The following is a 17,133-nucleotide window of genomic DNA, read 5'->3' on the forward strand; positions in this document are numbered from 1 at the left end:
AGTACAGTCAAAAATGAGATGTTCTAAGAGTAATAAATTGTTGTTGTTTCTTCACTAAGTTGTGTCTGACTCTTGGCAACTCCATGGGCTGTAGCCCACCACGCTCCTCTGTCCATGGCATTTTCCAGGCAAGAAGACTGGAGTCTGTTGCTATGCCCTCCCCCTGGGGATCTTCCCAACTCAGGGATTGAACATGGGTCTCCTGCACTGGCATGGAGATTCTTTACCACTGAGCCACCCATAACAAATAAATAAAACCAGATAAAAACCAAAAAAAAGAGTGTATAATGAAAAAAATCTCCAGATCATTTTCTGCTTCTTCAATTTACAGGGTAATATGGAGTGATTAATAAACTTGCTATATTCATGGAACACGGGAGTTATTAAATTAATGTCACATTAAAAAACCAGATAAGAGGTAGCATACTTATTAACATGGAAAGCCATTTCACTGTTACATAAACAACTACTTCATAAACACTTAGAAATATGTTTTCCACGCAATGAAAAAAAGTGAAAGTATTAGTCACTCAGTCATGTCCAACTCTTCATGACCCCATTTACTCTAGCCCCCCAGGCTCCTCTGTCCAAGGAATTCTCCAGGCAAGAATGGAGTGGTTAGTGATTCCTTTCTCCAGAGGCTCTTCCTGACCCAGAAGTTGAATCCAGGTCTCTTAAATTGCTGGCAGATTCTTTACCATCTGAGCCTGTAATGCAGGAGACCAGGTTTGATCTCCTGGCAGGATACAGTCCATGGGGTTGTGACATGACTAAGCAACTAACACTTTTCATGTAATATCACCAAAGAAATCCTGTCTCACAGAGAAAAATCAGAATGTTTAAAATTACCAAAAGCTTTGAAGTCCAGTGCCATGTATAGCATAAATGTCTAATTAATATTTATAGACTGATTAAGGGGAAAATATTTATGTATAAATAAGAATATTGACTATAGGAATACACAGATAATTTTTTCACACAGTATTTCAATACCATGTTCAGTTTGGAGCCTGAAACTTAAGTGAATAGAGAACTTGGAATAGTTCCAGAGAAAAGCAATGAAAATGATTAAAGACTTGGAAAATGGGGCCTATAAATCATGAGTACAGGAACTGGGGCTTATTTAACCTGAAAGAAAAAGCTACATGACTGCACCAGATTCTTATATCTGTAAGTGAAAGATGGGTGAGATTTGCCATCACCCGTCCATTCAGCACTGCAAGCAGAAATCCAGAAGTGGCAAAGATATTTTCCAAGTATTAGTATTATTTCTGTGAACCTCTCTCTCTTTTCTTGTGGTTTTTAAAACAACCAACAGCGGCCCTGGGACAAGCTGGGTGTGCATTGATTCAACCCACAAACGTGTATCTAGTGCCACCGTGGGCCAGGTGTCTTGCTGAACATTAAGGAGAGACAAGAGTAGAGTAATGTGTGACTCCTAACCTCAGGAGTGTGGAGCGTCAGTCCAGGAGACAACCGGGTAAAGATGGTCGCTGGATGTCAGGGAATCTCCTCTGCAGATGATATGCAGTGTCTCTAAGAAAGGCACAGCAAAGTTCACTTGGGAGGTTGGGGTAAAAAAAAAAAAAAAAAAGAGTTTCTTTACCAGGGTCTTAATGCTGCAAATGAGTTTGTTGAGCAGAAGTAGGCAGGAGAGCACTTAGGACATTCTATGTGAACAGACAGCAAGCACAGGAAAATCCAGGCATGTGAGATGGACACATGAGAGCTTGAACCAGTCAGGAGGGCTGGAGCAGATAAGGGAAATATTATCATATCCAATTTGCAGATGAAGAAACTGAGGTTCAATGTTCTCAGTGATTTGGGCAAGGTTATCAGCAATCAAGATCAGAGCTGGGACTTGAACTCACAAGTCCTGATCTCCAGTCTGTTTTAGGGCCCTTTACAAATTTTTGTTACTCCTTTAGCAATTCTAAGATGCCATGGTGTGTCAGATAAATATTTCTTTCCATTAGAGCTGAAATTGTTATCAACAAAAAATTCATCTTGTTGAGTAATTTGAGGGGGAGATGATGTCATCATGGTCATATTGTGCAAAGTCACTGGATTCTGTGTACACACACACACACACGAGTTATTTATAAATAGAGTTTAATTTAGCCAAAATGTCATTTGCTAATGAATAATGCATCTCCTCTTTATTTGTTCAGTTATACCCCACATAGTAAAGATGAGAAATGTGAACTAGAATTAAATTATTTTCAATTTTTTATTTTAAATTGAAACAAAATGTACCATATACCCGAGCTGCAGGAAGAGAGCTTTCTATTATCACTCCTGCTGCAGCCTCACATCTTCTCTTTTCCTCGTGTTTTTAATGAAAATCTTCAGTCAATCTAACAATAATCAAAAATGATTCTGGATCAACATACACAAAATGTGGGGAAAGTAGCAGCTTGCTGGAGTCCAGGCAAATAACAAAATAAAACAGAAGTCATTGGCGAGTTAGCGATTTAGTCTATTTGATTTGTTTTCTCTATAATTGGAAGCTAGCAAAATTACTTCTGAAGTTTTGGATATTAAGAATCTAGAATTCCTGAATCTGAATGTTTCTGGCTCCATAATTGACTGATAATGAAGGAAAAGTGCATTTCCTATTCTCTTTCATCTTTGTGTACAGACACAAGGACCTAACTGCAAATAAAAGGCTGCAGAAGACAACCTGATAGTCCAAAAAAAATTATCAAGACTCAAACATACAAAACATCATTACTTCATCATTCTAATGGTTCTTGTTTTCACATAACCCCAAAACATAATGACTATTGTATTCATTTTCTATGTGCAAGACAGAAATCCATCTTAAACATATCCCACTTCTAAAAATCCGCTGTTTCTTAGAAGGTTCCTAGGCAAACTCCCAGTTAAATAAGTTGCCCTATAAAACCTCATACCAATATTCCTATGTGGTCACAGTTTCAGAATGACCTTTTTTCTTGCCCCATGCCTGGAAATCACCTTAAAATTCAGTATCGGAGGATGAACTTTCCTGGTTCAATTTCCCAAGTGTCCTAATCATAATTATATCCAGTGTGTTGGTAGTTACTCCCAGGAAGTGCTGAAGGACACGAAAGCTCACCTGTCTATCTTGGTCTTCCAGTCCCCCTCTCCTAGCATGGAAATGCTGTATTAAGGAAGGAAGATGCAACTGTGCTGGGTGGTCACAACAGCTGTGATTACCTCTATGCACTTGCCTTACAAAGGCACTGGAAAGTCACTGAGAAGCGGGGCAATTTCTTAGCCATTAATTTGTGAGAATCCTGGCTGCCCTAATATGGTTTAAAACATGACCATCATGACCTCAATGTTCTCAGAAGGTGTTAGCCTCCCTGCCTCTCTTTCAGGGAAGTCCCGAGTTATTTTGCTTAGAAAAAGTGGATGTATTTAAAAGCAAATAGTCCTAAGTATAGCTTGAGTACATGTCTGAACTCTCAGCTTCAGGTCAAGCTAACCTACAAAAATGAGAAATATAAGCTTGACCTATTAGTGAGCTCCGATCGGCTCTGATACCACTGAGGAGAGTGACTTCAGAAACCAGCGCTAGCTAGTACGCATGCACTGGCTGGGAGTCCACACAAGCTGGTCGCCCAGGGTGATGGTTGGAGGCAGAAGCCCTTCTCACCTAAACCTGCAGGTTCAAAACCCAGAGGAGTCATCTAAGCTCCTGTCCTAAATAATATGACTCAGGTTAAAACTAGAGAGATGCATTGGCATAGGTCTTTAGATTGATGTAAAGAGACCCAGGGTTAGGAAGCAGGGCCTGAATTGAAGGTAAGCAGGAGGGTGTTTGAGGAAACTGCATAATGTATTGGGTGGATGGTGGGATTTATTTAAAAGTCCATATATGGAGCTGACCTCACTACAGGAGAACCCCTCCCCTAGCCAGGCTGGGTCTGCGTTTGCCCAGGCTACTGCTGCTGCTGCCTGCTAAGTCACTTCAGTAGTGTCCAACTCTGTGCGACCCAGTAGACGGCAGCCCACCAGGCTCCCTCATCCCTGGGATTCTCCAGGCAAGAACACTGGAGTGGGTTGCCATTTTCTTCTCCAATGCATGAAAGTGAAAAGTGAAAGTGAAGTCGCTCAGTTGTGTCCGACTCTTAGCGACCCCATGGACTGCAGCCTACCAGGCTCCATCCATGGGATTTTCCAGGCAAGAGTACTAGAGTAGGGTGCCATTGCCTTCTCCATTGCCCAGGCTGGTACACTCCTAAATCAGAGGTACATTCTCAGGTGTGTCTTGCAGGCTCTACCCTTTACTGCTGATGCATAAAATGAAGCCAATGGAGCTGATGAACTCTTTCAAGCACATTTTGGCTGTCTTGGGAAAATCAGCACTAGTTATTAGGTTCTAGTGTAGTTGACAGAATTTCAGCAGAGAGCCCAGGACTGGTATGCAGGCATGTGAGGAAGACTGATGGAGTCGGTGGCCACAAGTACATCCCATCGTTCTCCTCCCAGGCAGGTGGTATCCATGGGTCAGAAGAAAGAGATTACAGGGTGAGCTGAAATTCTACCAACTATTAGAATAATAGTGGTACCAGGAGATGCAGAAAGAACTGGACATGGTATTTCAGGTGGAGGAAAGCAGTGGAATTTTATATCTTTTATATCCACATTGGCTGCTGTGTGGATCAGTTTGTGTAGTCTTTAAAAGATCCAGTGAAGAGTGTTCTTTCAGAACACTGGTATGCTTGCTCTATTAGTCTGTAAAATTTTCAAAAGGTAAATGGAACTATAGATAAACAGCATCCTCCAAACTGGGATTTAAGTGGCCGAGCTATATCAGATCCTAGCAGATTCCTGATGAACAGGGAGGGTATCAGAGAATGGTGCCCTGGTGGGAAGGATCAGGACAGCGAGTAAGCCCTAATTTGGTTTCTTACAGAGGATGCCCATATCAATCAGGGCAGGCTAACATCTGCAAAGCCTCTTTCACTCCCTTAAGATCCCTGCCCAAATGTCACTTTATTGAAGAGTCCTTTTATGGCCACCCTACACAAGATAGAAGTCCCATACCCACCCTAGTACTTCTTGTCCCTCTTACTTTTCTTTATTTTTCTTCTACATCATGATCGTTGTCTATAGCACTATATATTTTACTGAGTCATTTATTCTCTGTATCCTCTCACTAGCACTTAAGTTCCATGAGGCCAGGAACTTGACCTGTTTCATTCACTGCTGTACCCCTAGCACCTAAGTCAGCGCCTTCGTACTGGCCATTTAATAGTTATTTGTGCCGTGACTAGTACATGGTGGGAGGGATAAACTGAGAAATTGAGACTGGCATACACATACAATATATAAAATAGATAACTAATAAGAATGCACTGTACAGCACAGGGAACTCTACTCAATACTCTGTAATAACCCATATAGGGAAAAGAAAAAAGAGGGGATATATGTATATTTATAGATTCCCAGGTGACTCAGTGAGTGGTAAAGACTCTGCCTGCCAACACAAGAGATGCAGGAGACACAGGTTCAATCCCTGGGTCGGGAAGATTCCCTGGAATAGGAAATAGCAACCCACTCCAGTACTCTTGCCCTGGAAATCCCACGGACAGAGGAGCCTAGTGGGCTACAGTCCGTAGGGTTACAAAGAGTGGGACATGACTGAGTGACTGAGGACACATATACACACACATGTCTGCCAAATGAAGCAATTTAATAACGTACTTGAGGTGTCATTATTCTTTTGGGGGTTCCTGCAACCCAGCAAAACAAATTCATTTTTGAAAAAATTTTTAAATTAAAATTAGTTTCTATTTCTTGTATATATAGCCTGGTGGGCTGCAGTCCACGGGGTCATGGAGAGTCGGACACGACTGAGCAACTTCACTTTCACTTTTCACTTTCATGCATTGGAGAAGGAAATGGCAACCCACTCCAGTGGTCTTGCCTGGAGAATCCCAGGGACGGCGGAGCCTAGTGGCCTGCAGTCCATGGGGTCACTAAGAGTCAGACGTGACTGAGCGACTTCACTTTCACTTTTCACTTTCATGCACTGGAGAAGGAAATGGCAACCCACTCCAGTGTTCTTGCCTGGAAAATCCCAGGGACAGGGGAGCCTGGTGGGCTGCCGTCTGTGGGGTCACACAGAATTGGACACGACTGAAGCGACTTAGCAGCAGCAGCAGCAGCAGGAAACTTAACAATATTAAAAATATAGCCTAAACTAAAAATAAAAATAGTACATGGTAACAACTTCATTCATGATAACATATGCTCAGTAGCACTCCCTTTCCTATTTATCTAAGTCAATAAATTCATCATTCACTTCCCCTTTTCCCTATCCATAATTTGGGTTGCACTGCCCAAATGAAAAAAAGATCAGATGGTCAGCAAGTTCTATCTTTGAGCATTATATCACATTGATGTCTCTTGCATGAGGGGATGAATGCCGAATAGTTATCAGATGAGAGGTTGAATGTTTTTACTAATTTGATTTAACATAAGCATGCTCTCCATATAGGTCTGGAAGATAAAGATAAAGATAGAAATCGGGCATGGCATGACACAAGGCACTTGACATGCATTATCACATTTAATCTGTACAGCCATCCTGCAAAATAGAGAAAACTAAAGCTATTTCACCTAAGAGAAAACTATGTCTCAGTGATATTAAGTTAGTATCACAGGAGAATTCAAAACAATGTCTGTCTCACTCTAAAAGTCTATGATCATTTTACCACATCACTGGAGTGAGACAATGAAATGTGGTTAACACAAGTGCAACTTCCTCAGAATTTCAGCATCATTTTAATGGTCACAGTTTATAAGAAAAAACCTAGTTTCATTTCCAAGAATACTTATTTCATGCTCAGTTATGGAAACACTCGACAAATAGAGTCAACTCTTGCTGTTTTTAGACATATCATGCAAGATTTTGGCTCACCCAGGGCAAATCTTTGTTTAAAGCCCATTTATTAACCAATAGCACCTACTCTGCTTAATGAATTGTCTTGTTGATATTATTGGCAGTTTGTACCCGTCCTACTTAATTACTGTGCTCCAAAATAATTAATGTCTTTTGCCTCACCAAAGCCAAAGCCAAGGCAAATTATGAGACAGAGAGATGCTGCTGGCTCCTCCCATCCCTTCCTTGTTAGAACCTCGCTAGAGGAGAACAGAGAAACAAAAGGAATACAGGTTGCAAGAATTGCTCACTTAACAGTAGGTCTGACATGTAAAGGTTAATAACCAGAATCCTAGTAGGCCATCCCAATAGCCAGTGTTCAGCTGGCTTGGATGGTGTTTCTACTCTTAGACGTCAATGAGGTAGTAATCAGTTCTGTGTGCACCATACTGAGTGTCTTCTAGATTATTATATAGTGCTTACAATCTGAGAATTTACTGTTGGCTCTAATTTACAAATGAGATGTTGAGAACCTTCACTAAACTTAGATATAAAGGAACTAGAATCCACCCAGGTTTATCTGACTCCAGGGCCCATGTCCTTTTCCACCAAACTATGGTATAGAACAGGAGCGTTCCAGGTCAGAGAAGGCATGGGCATCTCAAACCCCAGTGCCCATCTGTGGAAGCAGGACCTTTAGCTCATGGCTAGATGGAAAAGGGTCATGGACCCAGGCCTAGCTAAGCATACCAGGGCCTGATACACACACTATTCATATATGTGACATAAGTCAGTGAGTCTCACCTCAGTTAAGGCACTGCTCATGGCATCTCAAAAGTCTTTGTATAGAAGCATAGACAAGGACCTAACTGCAGATGAAAGGTTTCAGAAGAAGACCTGATAGTCCAACAAAAATTATCAGGACTCTTAAACATACAAAGCATCATCTATAGCATTCATTCTACTCATATTTTTCATTTAACCCCAAAATATGATGGCTATTGTATTAATTTTCTACATGCAATACAGATGCAACACCTTAAACATACCCCTATTCTAAAGCTATAATTCTGAACTACAGATGAATTAATCAAGGTACTTCCCTGTTATAATTGGCTTTCATCATCACCAGATTTACCCCTGAACAGGGTACTTCTCTGGTTACTCTGCTTGGGTCCTCCCATTCCGGCCCTTGCCTCACAGGTACAGGTGAAACCAAGAGGATTTCAAGAAAAGCAAAGAAACACTGTGATCCAGGTAGCCCTAAGAATCAATCAAGTAGTTCCCCCATGGGGTGATCCGACCCTCAGTCTGAACACTGGATAATATAGCCTAGTCAGGCCACAGGTTTTTTAAAAATATTTTATGAAGGGTCTTTACAGAGCAACATCCAAACTCCAGATCCTGCCAAGGACACCCCGTTATGGTTGAGCACTGGCTGGGGCATGGTAGGTGGCTCCAGCTTCCCACTCTTCTGTTCAGAGATGGGGTGGAAGGGGCTTCTTAGGGCCAGTCTTACCACTTGGGGCCTCAGGCAGCATGACTTCACTTTGATGCCCAGCACATCCTGTCTGAGTAGCACATGGCACACAGCAGTGTCACCATGGTATTTAACAGGGTCCTGGATTATCAGGCCATCCACAAACTTTGTGGACTTAGCCCTATGTCCTCAGAATTTCCTATACTGTGACCTCACAGGCTTTGACCTCACCTTTCATAATATGCAGCACATCATAGCAGACCCTCCTCTGCACAGCGAGTTCTTCTAGGAGGCTGTAAAGGAGAGACTCTGCCTGAGCAATGGTGCACAGAACTTTTGTGGCCACATTTTCAGTTTAGAGTTCGATACTGCCCTCAGGGAAGCTGAATCTCTTCTGAACCACAGCAGTCAATTTGCAGATCTGCTGGCCCTTCCCACCAAGAACATTCTGCATCCTGGTGGCCAGAATAATGATTTCTGTCCTGGTAGGTGTAACTCAGACCTTCCCATTCCACAGTAGTCATCTTCAGACAGTTGCTGAATGTAAAACCCATTCGGTTCAGCTTTGAAGATGCTATCAGTGACAAACCTCTCCACCTCGGAAATCTGTACCACCATCTTGCTGCCATGTGTCACCATAAGGAAAGGCTACTAACATTTCTTGAGCTCACACTATGTACCAGATACTATTATTTTGAGTTTAGACTTTTGAGGTCCAAATTTGAGTAGTCAAAATATGTAGTTTTGTTTATCTCTCCATATTTGCACTTATAAACTACTCTGTCTCTGAGTTGTGTTTCCTAAAACTTGACTGCAGTAGAAGTTTTCCAAGTAAAGAAAGGAAATTCAGGCCAGGAAATAAGTGGCATGACTAAATGACTGGAAATGTGAAAGGTCTCTACCTGCTTTGGGAAAAGATGAGAAGATGGGTGAAATACCAGGCGGTGGACGTGGTGGGCGATGATGGAGGTCACCATCTTTATTTTACTCTGTGGGGGAAATTTCAGGAGGGAGGTTATAGAGAAATTATTGGAGGTGGATAAGAACCTTGTAACATCCAGTCCTTTATAACACCTTTTCTAACCTTATAACATCTACTCCTTTCGTCTCAGTCACTTCAGCTCTCAGTCCATCTCATTCTCAGGAGGAATGTGCTTTGAAATCTAATCATTTTAACTTAGCATCTGTTCCATGGAAAGCTTGATTCCTGCAAGAAAAATCAGGATGGATTCCTAGTTTCTCCTCAATCCAACCTTCATTCACAGTGCTTTCCTCATTCTCTTTGATGTGAATTTTCAGAATATCACTGTGTATAATCAGTATTCAAACATAAGTTCAATAAGCCCATCGAAAAACAAGTTCAAATGTTTCTATGATACTTCTTACCAAAAAGAGAGTCCTCTCTGGCCATCAGAGTCACCACCATAAAGTATATGGGTGGGCCCTACAAAGAGGACCAGACTGAGGCGACAGGTAGAAGCAGAGATCTAGCACCACTCTGCTCTCAAAGTTGAGGAGCTCAGTAGGAGGTGGCCTCACCCTCAAAATAAAACACTTGGTTTTTCCCATTCAAATAAATTACTAAGGCTCTTAGCAGCCTTTTGTCCCAACAGAAAAAGACAGGCCTATATAATACATTACTGTGTGGATCACAATAAACTGTGGAAAATTCTGAAAGAGATGGGCATACCAGACCACCTGACCCACCTCTTGAGAAACCTGTATGCAGGTCAGGAAGCAACAGTTAGAACTAGACATGGAACAACAGACTGGTTCCAAATAGGAAAAGGAGTACATCAAGGCTGTATATTGTCACCCAGCTTATTTAACTTATATGCAGAGTACATCATGAGAAATGCTGAGTCCACCAAAAGCTGGAATCAGATTGCTGGGAGATTGTTGGGAGAAATATCAATAACCTCAGATATGCAGATAACACCACCCTTATGGCAGAAAGTGAAGAAGAACTAAAGAGCCTCTTGATGAAAGTGAAAGAGGAAAGTGAAACAGTTCACTTAAAGCTTAACATTCAGAAAACGAAGATCATGGCCCCTAGTCTCATCACTTCATGAGAAACAGATGGGGAAACAGAGGAAACAGTCTATTTTTCTGGGATCCAAAATCACTGCAGATGGTGATTGCAGCCATGAAATTAAAAGACGCTTACTCCTCGGAAAGTTATGACCAACCTAGACAGCATATTAAAAAGCAGAGACATTACTTTGTCAACAAAGGTCCATCTACTCAAGGCTATGGTTTTTCCAGTGATCATGTATGGATGTGAGAGTTGGACTATAAAGAAAGCTAAGTGCCGAAGAATTGATGCTTTTGAACCGTGGTGTTGGAGAAGACTCTTGAGAGTCCCTTGGACTGCAAGGAGATCCAACCAGTCCATCCTAAAGGAGATCAGTCCTGGGTGTTCATTGGAAGGACTGATGTTGAAGCTGAAACTCCAATACTTTGGCCACTTCATGTGAAAAGTTGACTCATTGGAAAAGACTCTGATGCTGGGAAGGATTGGGGGCGGGAGGAGAAGGCGACGACAGAGGATGAGATGGCTGGATGGCATCACCGATTCAATGGACATGCTGCTGCTGCTGCTGCTAAGTCACGAGTTTGGGTAAAGTCCGGGAGTTGGTGATGGACAGGGAGGCCTGGTGTGCTGCGGTTCATGGGATCGCAGAGAGTAGGACATGACTGAGCAACTGAACTGAACTGATTTCAGTGAGAAAGAATAATGACAAGAGATAGATAATTTTGTCTAGAAGAAAATGAGTTGAGCCCTAGAGGAATAACAAAATATGACTTTATATAAAATAATACATGTAAATAAGTGCCTGTCATAGAGGAAGTAGAGTGATGATGTCTGTTCATTACTAATATAGTAATAATATTTCATATTTATTATTTTTAGGGCATTGAGAGTGTTTATGTAATCAATTTTTAATAAATTTATATATTTTTTTAAAAGTTACCAAAAATCCATGGCTAATGTGCTATCATTTCAGTGTAAATTAAATATAGTGGTTCTGACCCATAATAGAAGACAAACTGTATTATGATATGTATTTTAAAAGCTGATGCAAATATGGCAATGTTTTAAGTTTTGACAACTGCATGAGAAAGTACTCCAGAGTTATATTATTCTTGATCATTTTCAAGATGTTTAAAATGTTTTAAAATTTTATATATTATATAATATATAATTATTCTAATCTCCCAAATAGAAAAGACAGCCTTGATACTGGAAGTGGGGGCAAAGAACCTCTCACACTAGATGAAGTAGCTGAGATCTGGTCCTATTTACTTCTTATACAACCTTGAGCTGATCAATTTATTACCTCTCTAAGCAAGCATTTTCTCACATGTAAAATACAAGAAGTGAACTAGATCTCTCAGGGTCTTTACTCAAATTTTATGACCAAGTCTACTCTTTGGCAGCCAAAAAAGATGGGGCTAATTTTAATGCATATTTTCTGTTCCCATATCTTGCAAATAACTGATTGCCTAGTAGGGTCAAAGAAGTACCATCTGCTTCTATTACCGATTACATTGTAAAGCTGCCTCAAGTTTGAAAAAAAAAATTTAGTGAAAAACAGAAGTTGGCAGGCAATGTGTTGTAAACAATATCACCCCCACATATTTGCTGAATAATTCATAACCAGTACCTAGTAGAAGCATAATTTTTAAAATGACATTTCCCCCAAATACCTGAATGTTCTGACATCAGTAACAAATGATTTAGTTGACATTACTTTTTAAATTACAGTGTTAAAGACTGACATCTCTGATTTAAATTTATTTTATTCTTATCAATTTCCTTTAAATCAACTTTGCTGTATTATATTAGAATGAAATATTTGCCATAGTTGACAATCCCTCCTTATTATTGTTCACTATCCTTTTTTAATATTCTTTAGCCAATGTTTTTTCTTTTGAAATATCCCATTTTTCCTCACCAATGAGACCTTTGTTTCATTCAAACTGCAAAAAATAATTTTGCAATCTGATAAATTAATATAAGAACATTCTATTTAATTCTGTAAGGACTAGTTTGTTAGTGATTTCCATTCTGATACAATGAAAACGTATTTGTTCCATCTTATTTGACTCACCATTAGCTTTATCCTGTCTACCATTATCTTTTATCCTCTCTACCATTTTGCATTGGCCTCCTCAAACTGCAATTTGCTCCCATTTTTAACAAAACTGTATTTCTGTCCAAATTCTTTCTCAGGTAGGATAAGATATACTTATATCTTCTACTGCATCACCAAATTACATCACAAAGCACTAACACAAAGTGAGATTATATGAGAAATTTTGCATATCAGTACTGTTATACCAATTATAATTTACAAGGGACATTAGTAACAGCTGTGTCTCCAAACTTTAATTGCAATATCAGCCGAGCCTCCCAAGTGAGCCAATCACAGCCCTTCCAGGCTTTAATCACAATCCCATAATTGCCTCCCCTTGAGAATGCAAGGTGCTTTCGTGATAGTTCTCAAATCTGCCAGCATAACCTCCAACCCATTCAGGTAATATATACTTCTTAGAAGAATGCAAGGGCTCTCCAGATTTTCTGAATAGGAAGGGCTTCTGGGCAGCTCTCTGACTTGAGAAGGTAGTTGTACAACTTGAGGCCAGCATACATAGAAAGCTTGCTATTTTTCTTAGATTATATGAACATGCAGATCGTTTGGGGGCTCCCCTCCTCTTAAGACATCTCTTGGTTCCTCAGCTGCAACAGTGACTTGACTTTTCATTTAACCAGGAAGTCCTGTTACAATGAAAGTTCCAGAGGGTGGGAATTGATTCTACTTCTTTATACAGACTTTCAGATGTTAACTATGCTGTGGGATACCATCTGGCTATGACAAGTGACTTTGTGCAAAAACAAAGTCTGCCTTTTATTCAGCCTGAAAATTTTCTACCTAATGGACAACTGTCATGATTAGCCATCCTGGATAACTCTTTTTACTGGGTCAAAAGTATAATGTGTTGAATTTTTAAAAATTTTATTCATCCTTTCATTTATTCAACAAATATTTATTGAGAACTCACTACTATAATAAAAAGTGAAACCAAAGTTAGTATTTTGGGTAAGGTTTTTTGTGCTTATTTCAACCTATGAATTACAATATTCTTCAAAACTATAGCTTAAGAGTAAATAAAGAAGGGCTAAGTGACAGACCTATGGATAATTAGAAAAGATATCTACCTAAAAGTCTTCATTTGAGCTCACCACCCGCATGTGCTTATTCTCTCTCTCTTCCCCCAGCACCCTGCTAATGTTTCTGTTCATGTGTCCCACTCTGAGCTTAATGACAGAAACCTTCTGTCAGTGAGTCATGTGTTTCCACAGATGGGAAGCACACCAGTCTCCGTAAACTCATCTCTGCCTGGATAGATCACTCAGTTAGTTGTAGTGCCAGTGGGTCCCCTAGAAAGTGGGCACTGAGATGGTTAGGCGTATAAGAGGTTTATTGGGTTGTGATTAGAGAAGGAGTACAGTCATGATTATGAGAAATAAAAAAGGAGAGGGAGCACGATGGGACAGGAAGAAAATCAGATCACCACACAGATCTGACAATCTTGCCAACCCAGTGAGGAGCAATGGAACATAACCTATCGGGTACAAAAGGCTGGGTTCTAGTACCTCTGTGCTCAGTAGCTGGCTAGTCATTGCCCAGGAAGAGCATAGCTTCATCTAGAAAACTGAAGTGGATCCTAAAGTCATTAGCAGCTGGAGGCTATCACTGACCACATTCCCCATAGCTGAACATCAAGTTCTACCTTGAAGGAAAATCCAAGCCCAGGCAACTGAAATGTTTTTGAGCACAAAGCCCTAAGGAAATGGGGTAAGACTCTCCTCAAACTCAGTCTATGAACAGGAGCAGAGAAAGAGCTGCCTAAAAGGAATGTAGGAGGACTGGGAAGAGTAATCAAAGGAGATACCCAGACCATCTCTCGGGCACCTGAGTCACAGAGCCCAAAAGACTGTGAGAACCCCAGGGTGTAAAGATACGAACCTAGTGCTTTAATCATCTGAATCCAGACCAGGAATCACTCCTAACTCTACCATGTAAGAGCCTGGTGATATTGGTCATTACCCAGTCTCTCCACATTGTAGCCTCCTTATCATGTATGTATGAACATAAGAGGACTATTGAAAGTTAAAGATGATGATAAAATCACTATAACATATTAATGCTCAATATTAATTAAGGTATGACTTAAATAAAATCCTTTATATACTGCAGAAGTGACAAACAGATTCAAGGGATTAGATCTGATAGACAGAGTGCCTGAAGAACTACGGAAGGAGGTTCATAACATTGTACAGGAAGCCATGATCAAAACCATCCCTAAAAAAAGAAATGAATAAAGGCAAAATGGTTGTCTAAGGAGGCCTTACAAACAGCTGAGAAAATAAGAGAAGCAAAAGGCAAAGGAGAAAAGGAAAGATATTATCCATCCACATGCAGAGTTCCAAAGAATAGCAAGGAGAAATAAAAAAGCCTTCCTCGGTGATCAATGCAAAGAAATAAGGGAAAATAATAGAATGGGAAAGACTAAGGGTCTCTTCAAGAAAATTAGAGATACTAAGGGAACATTTCATGCAAAGATGGACACAATGAAGAACAGAAACTGTACAAACCTAACAGAAGCAGAAGATATTGAGAAGAGGTGGCAAGAATACAGAGAAGAACTATACAAAAAAAAAAAAGATCTTAAAGACTGCGATGGTGTGATCACTCACCCAGAGCCAGACATCCTGGAATGTGAAGTCAAATGGGCCTCAGAAAGCATTACTATGAACAAAGCTAGTGGAGGTGACAGTATTCCAGCTGCTATTACAAATCTTAAAAGATGATGCTGTGAAAGAGCTGCACTCAATATGCCAGCAAATCTGGAAAACTCAGCAGTGGCCACAGGACTGGAAAAGGTCAGTTTTCATGGCAATGCCAAAGAAGGTTCATACTACTGCACAATTGCACTCATCTCATGCAGTAGCAAAGTAATGCTCAAAATTCTACAAGCCAGGCTTCAACATTACATGAACCATGAACTTCCAGATGTTCAAGCTGGATTTTAAAAGGCAGAGGAACCAGAGAGCAAATTGCCAACATCCATTGGATCACCAGGGCTTCCCCAGTGGCTCAGACAGTAAAGAGCCTGCCTGTAGTGTGGGAGATCCAGGTTCAATCCCTGGGTCAGGAAGATCCCCTGGAGAAGGAAACGGTCACTCCAGTATTCTTGCCTGGAAAATCCCATGGACAGAGGAGCCTGGCAGGCTACACTCCATGGGGTTGCAAAGAGTCAGACACGACTGAGAGACTTCACTTACTTTCTTTCTTTCTTTCTTTCTTTCTTTCTTTCTTTCTTTCTTTCTTTCAGTGGATCACAGAAAAAGCAAGAAAATTCCAGAAAAACATCTACTTCTGCTTTATTGACTACACTAAAGCCTTTGTCTGTGTGGATCACAACAAACTATGCAAAATTCTTAAAGAGATGGGAATACCAGACTACCTGACCTGCCTCCTAAGAAATCTGTATGCAGGTCAAGAAGCAACAGCTAGAACCAGACATGGAACCACAGACAGGTTCCAAATTAGGAAAGGAGTACCTCAAGGCTGTATATTGTAACCCTGCTTATTTAACTTATATGCAGAGTACCTCATGAAAAATGCTGGACTGGATGAAGCACAAGCTGGAATCAAGATTGCTGGGAGAAATATCAATAACCTCAGATATGCAGATGATACCACCTTTATGGCAGAAGGTAAAGAGGAACTAAAGAGCCTCTTGATAAAAGTGAAAGATGAGAGTGAAAAAGCTGGCTTAAAACTTAACATTCAAAAAACGAAGATCATGGCATCCGGTCCCATCACTTCATGGCAAATAGATGGGTAAACAATGGAAACAAGGACAGACTTTATTTTCTAAGGCTCCCATATCACTGCAGATGGTGACTGCAGCCATGAAATTAAACGACGCTTGCTCCCTGGAAGAAAATCTATGACCAACCTAGACAGTATATTTAAAAACAGAGACATTACTTTGCTCTCTAGTCAAGCCTATGGTTTTTCCAGTAGTCATGTATGGATGCAAGAGTTGGACTATAAAAAAAAGCTAAGCACCAAAGAATTGATGCTTTTGAACCATGGTTTTAGAGAAGACTCTCGAGAGTCCCTTGGACTGCAAGAAGATAAAACCAGTTAACCTTAAAGGAAACCAGTCCTGAATATTCATTGGAGGACTGATGCTGAATCTGAAACTCCAATACTTTGGCCCCCTGATCCAAAAAACTGACTCATTAGAAGAGACCCTGATGCTGGGAAAGATTGAAGGAAGGAGGAAAAGGGGACAACAGAGGATGAGATGGCTAGACGGCATCACCAACTTCATGGACTTGAGTTTGAGCAAGCTCCGGGAGTTGGTGACAGACAGAGAAGCCTGGCGTGTTGCAGTCCATGGTGTCGCAAAGGGTTGGACACGACTGAGTGACTGAAATGAACTGATTAATTAAACATTATTACTGTTTCTATCAGTTGTTCTATTGAAGACCTTGTTAACTTACTTCATATTTGCCCCAGGACAGGGCTGCTAGAATAGAGAGCAGCTGGTTGAGTGGATAAGGCTCTGGAAATGAACTGCTTGACTTCAAATCCCAACTCTACTATCTATAAGCTGTGAAAACTTGAGTAATTATTGAACTTCTCAGTGCCTCAGCATTCTAATCTACAAAAGGAGGATAATAACAATACGT

The 17,133-nt window shown here is 40.6% G+C and overlaps 1 pseudogene; it reads right to left on the reverse strand.

Annotated features, from left to right (window-relative positions):
* Positions 1-8,355: 8,355 nt before the first annotated feature.
* Positions 8,356-8,975, reverse strand: LOC120851664 (annotated as a pseudogene).
* Positions 8,976-17,133: the final 8,158 nt, after the last annotated feature.

The sequence above is a fragment of the Oryx dammah genome, unplaced genomic scaffold (genome assembly GCF_014754425.2).
Source record: "Oryx dammah isolate SB20612 unplaced genomic scaffold, SCBI_Odam_1.1 HiC_scaffold_25, whole genome shotgun sequence".
NCBI lineage: Eukaryota > Metazoa > Chordata > Mammalia > Artiodactyla > Bovidae > Oryx > Oryx dammah.